Raw genomic sequence first — 10,290 nt, 5'->3', positions numbered from 1 at the left:
GAATATATTTCGCAAAATTTTCTATTTTGTTATTTTGAAGAAGTCGCAAGAAGTAAAAATATATTATAATTATGGCTTTATTCAAAATTTTAATGTAAAGCCGTTTAAAATAATACTATTTTAAGGTGTAAAAATGTTTTCTGTGATCATTAATAATCGAACCTTTCTCCGGAATAAGAGCTTTATTGCGACAATGCTGGTTTTTTAAAATTCAGATCAAATGACACACAACATATTTGTCTAAATACCAGCCAAAAATCATTGTTTCATCTCGATAACGGATGGCACTAGAAAAGTGGTGACGCAGCAGTGTTTAATTGATAATATTTGAAAATAAAAATTTCAGGATAACGTTACTTTTCTGGAGAGGGGCTCAATTGCATATTCATATGATGAGAAAACAGAACAGCATGGTGACACAGATATACATATATCTTATAAAGTGTACGAATTGTTCAAGCTTGTGACCCTTAATTCTTAATTTTTAACCTATTTATAACACTCTGCTAACCTCAAATAGACCGGGTTATGTATATACATATCAAGCGACATATCCAATAATAATGAAATAATGAGTTATGGCTAACAATTCTGCTAGTATTTTTAAATGAAATACGTAGTAAAATACAGCCAAAAATATAGATCAATGTCTTTTTTTGAAGAACCTGTAAATCTAGTGCCATTGTGCCGATTGCATACGTATAAAAAAGACAAGACTTTAAATGTAAGCTTTGCAAGAATATTTGTATTTGATTTACAATGCATAATTCGGTTCTATTGTGACAGTATGTTTTATTGTAATTGTACTTCTTCGAACGATGCTAAATAAATACTTAGGTAAACTAATTACGAATTCCACATGTCGATACGTTGCCTACATAAAATTCTCTTTAATATAGTCCAAACTACATGATCGCTATCCATACACACCTGCGTAGAGAACATCTCTTTTATTAAATTAATATTGTTATCTGCCACACTGTACGTACTATGCTATATGATCTTTGAAACGATACGAAGAAAGATGCGTTAATTATATAATATAAAGTGATGACTTTGTCATTACGAGCCTTAAACGTACATGTTTGTCATTTTTGATTGCATGTTATTTATAATATTACGTAAGTCTAATTTTTAAGTCTAATGAAATTTACATTTCATTACGTTCGTAGAGGCTTTGATCTTTAATTGGCGATCGCGACCCGTACGAAGATGCAATTGTTGAAACTATCCATCGGATGAGTATCTGTGTACTTCCATTTGAATTGCGCATTCGTTTGAATGTGAATTTTAAAATACAGGGCATTATTAAACAACGCAATTAATCGTGCCATCCGAAAGTATTTTATCGTAACTAAATTAATTATTATATCGCCATTAACATATTAGATAAAGTATTTATTATAGATTTTTCATGGCTCATTTGATTTAAAACATAGACGACTCTCTGTTACCGCATTATTTCAATGCAAATTTTCCTTTATTATCATTGACGTTAATCCTATTTTATCGAATGGAGATTGTGATCGATGTTGATCATTGTTTAGTTTATTTAATTTTAAAATACAGTTTATTTATTGACAGTTTAAGTATTAGCAATCAATGACATTATATGTAGTTATATTAAGTTAACAAAATTTTACTTAGAAATCAACAAATCTATACTATTTGCTTGCATCTCATGCTACACATTAGTTACTTACCATAATATCATCTATCATAGGTGAAATTTATCAAGTGCAATTTTACATTTAACGATTTTTACCTTTGATATGATATATATATACTGTGATGGCAAACGGTTATAACTGCTGTTTACCCAATTTTACAAGAGAGCAAAAACAAAGTTTTTAAATCAGTCTGACAAGAGTTAGTTTAGAAGATATTTTGAAGTAGTTTATATCAAAATAAGCAGAATTAGCATCCCAACACAAACCTCAAATCATTTCTTTTAAAAACATTGAAGTTTTATTTACCTTGCATTTTAAGCAGATATATGTTTTTGCCATATCAACTTTTTTCACAGTTGGTCAGATGCAGATATCTTTTAACGTAACTTTGTGACCAATAAAATTGCAGCTCTAATATTTTGCCACATCAAAGAATGTACAATTTGGAACATATTATGGATGAAAACTAAAAAAGTGAAAAAACAGCAGTTATAACCGTCTGCAATCACAGTTCCGATAATAATTAATTATTAATATTATTTTACGCAAAGATGTTTAAGAAAGACCTTGTAAAATGTGAATGGAGCTCTTATATACATTATTACTGAGACTAATGACGTAATTAACTGTTATTTCGCATTTCAGAATATTTTTTAGCAAGCTTCACACTTGTCCACTGAGAATTATTTTCCTTGTATTAATAGCTTGTAATATTACAAGCCGAAAAGATGTTTTTTACACAATGAACCTTCTTATTTAGATGAAAATCACAAAAAAACTATATAACCAAAGCATAACCTCAAAGCTATACCGCCATTTTCTTTTTTTTTTATTTACATGCAGTGCATTCAACATTACGAATGCAGAGATATTAATTTTTCTATACATACATACATAGTTACCAATTTAACCATATTAAAAATGTTTTGGACCCCACTATCAAAATGGAATAGTTCATTCTAACGATTTTACATATTATTTTATTTTTATAAATATCAGAATTGGAGCAAGGCTATGCTTTCATTTTTGAAACAACACCGTACAAAACCTACCAAAAATAAATGTCTAACCTAACCCAACCTAAACCATCGAATAATTCTATGAATCTTTGTCTGTTTCAGATATTAAACCATACACTAATATATTCTTTTGAGCATAATATTGCATTTTATTTTCTCATTTTCATGAATTAAATTACTAATTTAAATTTAATTAAGTGATTTATTTATCCATTAACACGCTGCCTCTCACCGGTGATGGGCTATATTAATTAAATTATGTTTTAACTTTTATTTATTTAGAGATATTTCAATAAAAGACAACACATACTCGTTTTTAAATAACTATACACTATGTACTTACTTTTATTCTACGTATTTTAAGTACACGTTTGTTAAATATTTATAGAATAATTTTTATATTATAGATTTACACTGATGTAGTTTATCTTTGAATTCTTCTCAGATTACAGTAATACATTTATTTATAATTGTTTCATCTTCCTATTTTATGCTAAGCCCAGTGATTGTGCCCCAGTGATTAATATTTAATTGTTTTTGTTGCTTGTCATTATAAACTTTACACAGAAAGTATATGTACCTACCAGCGGCGAGGGGTGGAGGTAGGCTGTTAACATTCAACATAAATAGTGCACACCAACATTTGTTAGTCATATTTATTTGTTTTCATTGACTTAGAATACAATTTGCAGATGGTGCTGGTTAGTTTTTAAAATTTAATTAAACCCCGCCTAAGCCAAACCATAATAGTCTGCGTATACAATGGGCGATTCGACAAAATAGTGCACACTTTTTCAGTAATCCGTTGAATTAAGAATGCATATTACAGATGGTGCAAATCATCGCAATACCATACTCAGTCGATATTCGTCAGACGCGGTTCGTAACGCAACCGCTTTGGACGTCAAAGTATATCGATTTTTTTGTTATGGAGGCGTTTATATTTTGTAAAGATGACTAAAAAACGTTATCCCTGTACTCAGAAACATGTCAAGAATATATTATTATTATTACTAATCTAATAATAAACATAACACTAAATGGACGCATGTTGAATGTTTATGACAAATTATGTTTCGTGCGGAACGCCTCATTAGCTCAATCCGCGCGTCGCATAGTTACGATCTTTTTAGATCATGCCTCAGCTGAGGTATAAGCCTTAAGCCCTGCCTAACTAAACCATAATCGATAGAAAATATTCTTCTATCTACAAGATATCTAAAATTATGTATTGTTTAATGGCATATTTTTTGACTATTTAGCATGGGTTGGATTAGGCAGGGTTTAATTAAATTTTAAAAACTAACAAACTATCTACACTCTGTAGTCTTAGTTCGATGAAAACAAATACATTTGACTGACAAAGTTTAGTATGCACTATTTATCTTGAATCTTAACAGTCTACCCCCGCCCCTCGCCGCAGCTACCTACCTATCTAGGTAAAACAATGGATTGATCAATTTTAATGTTCTTTTTTTTATATATTATGATTTAATTTGGAAATATAGTAATGAAATTGAATAATCTAAGATGAAGAAACTGATTTCAAAATTGAAACATTCATATAAGTCTTACGCGACCCGGCTTTCGCACTGGCACGACTGACAGTCGTATACATATCATTGATATACTCTAAGCCTAAAGATGCCGAAAGACGAAACCTTGGTCGCGGATAACAATCCATATAAAACATCTCTCATTACTGTAACATGACATAAATCATATAAGATTTTAAAGAATGATATCGAGAGAGCTCTCTGTGCAGTATTATATAATTATTTTTTTCTTTTTAATTTTGTGTCTGTGTGTTTACCTACCTCATTTTTATGAAATGGCATACGTGTCTAAAATATTTATTTATTTATGTTATGTATTTATTTATTTGTTAACAGTGGCGAAGGGTGGTGGTAGGTACAGTAAAATCAAAACAATAATGCGGTCGGTCGATAGTATGCGTCCGTATGGGGCACCGTAATAAATGCCTGGCAGCCGATGACCGCGTATTCGTACATGTACGTACATATCGTCACTGTTCTGGCAGAAGACACTAATTCGAAAAAATGACATATAGAGTTAGTTATACCAAAATGTTCCTTATTTCAAACTTAACCTCTGGAAACCTTCTTAATAAATAAACAGTCTTTATTTTAAAGTCATCCTTTTTATGATTACTTAATAAACTCACATGATAGACCATTTTAACAACTTCAAAGTCAAATTACTCAAAACTAGTGTTCTCCGGTTAGTGTGTTCTGCCAGAACAGAGACGATATACAATCGACCGATCGCATTATTGTTTTGATTTTACTGTAGATACGTATGACTGACAAAGTTTAGTGTGCACTGTTTATGTCGGATCCTAACAGCTCACCACCACCCTTCGCCACTGTTTGTTATGTAAGTACTGCATTATCTTATTTTACAACTGCTTCGCCATTACAATAATTATTATTATTTATATTTGACATATATGTAGAGTCTGAATTCTATATCCAGGCGTACACGTCACGCCGTTCGCGGACGGAAAGGATTGTGCGATCGCATTCGACTGTTGTAAGTATTCAATGGGAGGGAATGCAGTGTTCGATGCTGGAGTTTGGTGTGACGTGTACGCCAGGATATAGAATTCGGATATTAGATAGAATATCTGGCTACATTTAACCGTATTGTTGTACCTACCAAGAACGTTCATTTATTGTTAATAATTGTCAGTGTGTTTATTTACATTTTTTTTTACTTGTTATATTTTTAAAATTTTCCCATATATTTTTATCATTTTATCATTGTTATAAAAAAGTTTTTCTTTTTAATTTTGACAATTTTAGAATTAACGTGATTTATTCAAAGATGTATAAGAAAACCTTCTATAGAGAGCCTAAGCATAATATGAAAATGAGACTAAAAAGACCTCTGATTTTCATACAAACTCCGAAATGGGGTGTGCTTTTTTTATATTGCATACATACATACATGAACGGCAATTACGTTGAACTTGCTTCAAAGATTTTTTATAGAGAAACCACCGAAGGCTCCATCCAGAAGCAAATTTAACATCCTTGGATTTATTAGTTTTTATTTAATTCTTTCTGTGCCACTATTAGTTAATTGGTGTAATTAACGTACAATTTACGGCAGTAAAAAGGTGTAGTGTAATCGGTACTAGGTATCATCCATGTATGACATCATGCCCAAAGGCAGATCCGATGTAATGTAACAATTTATGATAATGGGTTAGGGGGGATTATAGAAAATGTAACATCATGAACTCATTTTATTTCATAGAATTAAATATTCCGTGAGAACATAAAACTGAAATCAATCATTTTCAACAAATTAATTTTTTAACATGAGGTGGGGAGTTCAAAAATATGGCGTAATTTATAAAGGGGGGGAAGATTTTTAGACGAAGGAGATAAGGTGGGTGTCAAACATACTGAAAATTGTGTGAAGTAATTACATCGTCATTTAATACAATTTACAGAAAAATATCTTCAACACAACATAACTAAAGGAAATAATATACTTTATAAACCAAAGTCTATTTTTCATCGAGAGAAGCACCAGCAGAATGCTGCACTATCTATTAATTATTCCAGATAATTTCAATTGGAATCACTATCTGAGTTAGAGAATATTATTTATAAAATATCGCAAACTCACTATTGAACAACTCAATTAGATATAAATAAAAAGAATTTCAAGTTGAACACATTGCTTCAAAAAATATATATTTTTAAATGATTTCTTATCTTCCTTTTGTTGTTAATATGTCTTGAAATACTTTAATGTAATTTTTCAGTAAATTGTATGACTGCATGATATAATTCGGTAGCGTCTTTACGCGCTGTAATTATACCAATTCTCTACGTTAATTACTATCAATTAACTAATTGCGACATAGAAAAGATTAATTCCATACTCGAATGTCTCCAGTACCTATTATATACCCCCTTAAGTCTAATATGCCCACCTTTTTATTTTAATTATTTCGATGAGGCCGTTAATATTAATTTGTTTTATACAATAACTATTAATATATATTCGGCTCACATTGTTAATGACCCTAGATGTAGGTTTTATTAGTACCTATTATAACATAACGAATATCATTTTCAAGACAGCTCAAAAAAGACAATTGACACAAAAATCATCCACTAAATAATGTAACTCCTATTTAATTCTGGTAATTTATTTACATATTTGTATTGTTTAATTAAAGCTATGAAGACATTATTTTAAACATATCAATTTTATTGTAATAGTTTGTTCCTACTAGAGTAATTATTATTACCTTGAAGATATAAACAAATACAGCGTTTTATATGGAAATACCAATAAATCGCTACGCAAAAAGAACTAAGGGCCAGATGCATAGATTTCGTCGAGAATAGTCATTAAGTAAACCCAACTGTCGATAGTTATGCTTGACTCAGTTACAAGACACTTATAATGACGACATAGCTTTTTGCGATCATAAGTGATACCATTTTTTAAATTCCTATTTTCTGTACCTCATTAAATGGTTTTTAATTTACATACAATGACAAAATTGTGAACACCGCATGATTGTACAATTGAACAATTTCAATGGTAACGCTACGTCAAACATTCTCATGTTAGGCGTCATACATTATTTACATTTACAAGTATTATACATCGACAGCCAACGTTTTGAAATGGAAAGAATGCATTCGCGTCGATAATCAGTACTCGATACAATTTTGCTTTATCGCAAATGAATAAACTAAATTAAATACTACATACTTTTCTGTGCACTATATACTCGATTGTTATAGACATATAGACATCTGTCGCTTGTGATTCAGAATTTTGCCAGTATGTCTCGTGGCGCCGGCACTTAAGCGGCCTTAGCTTTACTTAAGGGCACGTATGCAATTAAGTTAAAATAACTTTGCATCCTGCAAACATAATATGTGATGTGTCATATTATTCTCCCATTCTAGCCGATCAAGCCTCCGAGTATGAACCGTTTGAGCTATGCGAACTGAATTCAAACCACTGTGAATATAGACGGAATCGCACATTGCGCAATTTCATCAAACAATCTCACAAGCCGGTTGGAACAAACCTGACCACGTTTTTAAAAGAAAATATAAATTTTTACAGCAAAGAAGTATAATTCATGTTATTTATTTTTCACAGATTTTTCAGCAATGTTCCTGCATTATTTTAATTAACATATTCATTAAATTAATTTGACTAACTGTAGTTTTCTCCTGTAGAAATTTGAGGTTAAAATAATTATTTGTAACGGGTAGCTTTATTTATAAGAATAACAAGCAATATTTATTTTAAATATATTATTATACATGAGCAAATGTCAAACAATGAAAATAAAGTACAATACTCTGCCATCGATTTGCCGTTTTATTTCCGCAGGTAATAAATAAGGTGTTATTATTTTGTAAGTATATATAAATTATTATGTAATGGCAATATTTGAATTGTTTTAATAACTTTTACTTATAATATTATATAACATAAAAAGGGGTTTGGGTGCATAACGATATTTCCATCAGGCAGTAAATTTAATGACATCTATAGGCTATAATAAAACTTTGTGTCTAATTAAAACTGCAGTCATAATAATTCAATAGTGATAATGTCCACCTAACACAATCACTGCTGACCTGTTAATTAATATTTAATTACCACATTTAAATATCATGCTAATAGTATCTAATTGCAACGCGTCAGTCGCATTGTCTGTATGAGTTAATATACTCAGAAGTCGAAAGAAAAGAATTTGTCAGGGAACTCCTTCTAGATGGAATTACTGAATTAACAATTCCTGAAGCGACCGGATCATTTCAGGAATGCTCCAGACGGTAGGAGGTTGTTAGAAACAAGAAAATGATAAACTAAGTATACACTTGGTAAAATTTTATTTTACAAACAATATAATATTAACTACATAACAGTAGAACCCGATTATTCTGATCAATTGAGGACGAATATCTGGATAACCAAAAAAATATAGTTTTATTACTGGAATCCAAAATAAACATCTGTATGTGAGTGAGAGAGAGAGACGGAGAGGCCTTTATATCAAAAGAAAAGGCATCAGTATCTTACCCTGTTTACACGTGCATGGATTTACTACTGACAGTACGTATTATCATGGCCATAACAAAAAAAATCCACGTGTGGACACTCTATCGCGCAAATCAAAAAAATTCAGAGGCTTCTAATTTTTCACACGACAATTGGACCGTGCAATATCTGCCTACGCCTGCGCAGTAGAACAATAGCAAACCTGCCGGTAAAAAAAACCAATTTTGAAGTTAACCGATTTTCACGACCTCAAATAGGACCAAATAATGATAACATCGCATTTCGCTTACTCTTAAAGAATGAGATTGACGAGATAATCAAAAGTGTTGACAGTTATTATCACAGTGGTTTAAAAAACACACTATTGGTGCAAGCAAATCCATGCACGTCTACAGGCGCTATCATATCAGAAATTTAATAATACAGAAAATGCAGTGTTAGTTCTTAATGATGTAGTATTAAATTTATCTAGTCATGCTGCATGACTATTCAGCAAAATTTGAACCTTAAAACATTAATTTTGTAAAAAAGTTTTAAAAATAGAATCAGTCTAATCCAGTGGCTCTTAACCTTTTCGAAGTCACGGTGCACTTTTGATCATAATAAAAAAATGAGGTGCACCAAAATCAAACGGTCAGAAAATATGCGGACATAACTTTTATCACAAATTAGACAGATTACATACAGTCAAAGAAAAAAAATATTAATGAAAAGATACATACTTATAATATGGAAAAACTGTAACTAAAATTATCCTTAACCAAATGGAATTTATTTGATGTGAAAATAAATTAATAACTGAGATTGTCGGATTTTGCAGATTTCAGAAATATTTGGTCAAGTATTTGATATACTGCTACCCTAAATATTTTCGTAAGTTTTTCTCGTTTTTTATATCAGTTATTGTTGAGAAACCAAGTTCACACAAATAATATGATGTTGAAAACTGTTATAAGATTATCAGTGCCCTCATGTAGGGAGCTGATTCGTCTTGGACAGAAATCCAAAATTTCTCCATAGTTATTTCAGAAAATTTAATTTTTACGATCCATTGACAAGGTGACCAATTCTTCTTCTTCTTGGTACGAAAATCAACACAATCACATTAGATCTTTCGTCGGCTGTCATAATTTTGCGAAGGACTTTTTGGTCTTCACTATTTCGCGGAATTTTCTGATTTTTTCTTTTTTTTGCGGTGCACCGGTTGAGAACCACTGGTCCAATCTCTCCATGGTACATACTTATTTCATTATGCATTAGAAAAGTAATTTGACTCACTGAAGACGCTGCGGGTGTAGGATGTTGAGACAGACTCAAAATAACTCAAATTATGAACTTCAAAACTGTGTATTTATTGAATAATGAAGGTAGAATATTAAAACAAAACACTTTCTATTTCACATCTATATTATGCTTCGCTCCATCTGGAGGAAAAATGTCACAAAAACTACATTAAATATAATGGCTAAAATTTTACAAAAATATTCTAATGCATTGTAATCATCAATCGGCATTTATTTATTTCA

This window comes from Rhyacophila brunnea, unplaced genomic scaffold (genome assembly GCF_057557595.1).
Source record: "Rhyacophila brunnea isolate RB1 unplaced genomic scaffold, BYU_Rbru_1.0 scaffold_22, whole genome shotgun sequence".
NCBI lineage: Eukaryota > Metazoa > Arthropoda > Insecta > Trichoptera > Rhyacophilidae > Rhyacophila > Rhyacophila brunnea.
The sequence above is the reverse complement of the archived record's forward strand: the minus strand, read 5'-3'. Positions refer to the sequence as shown.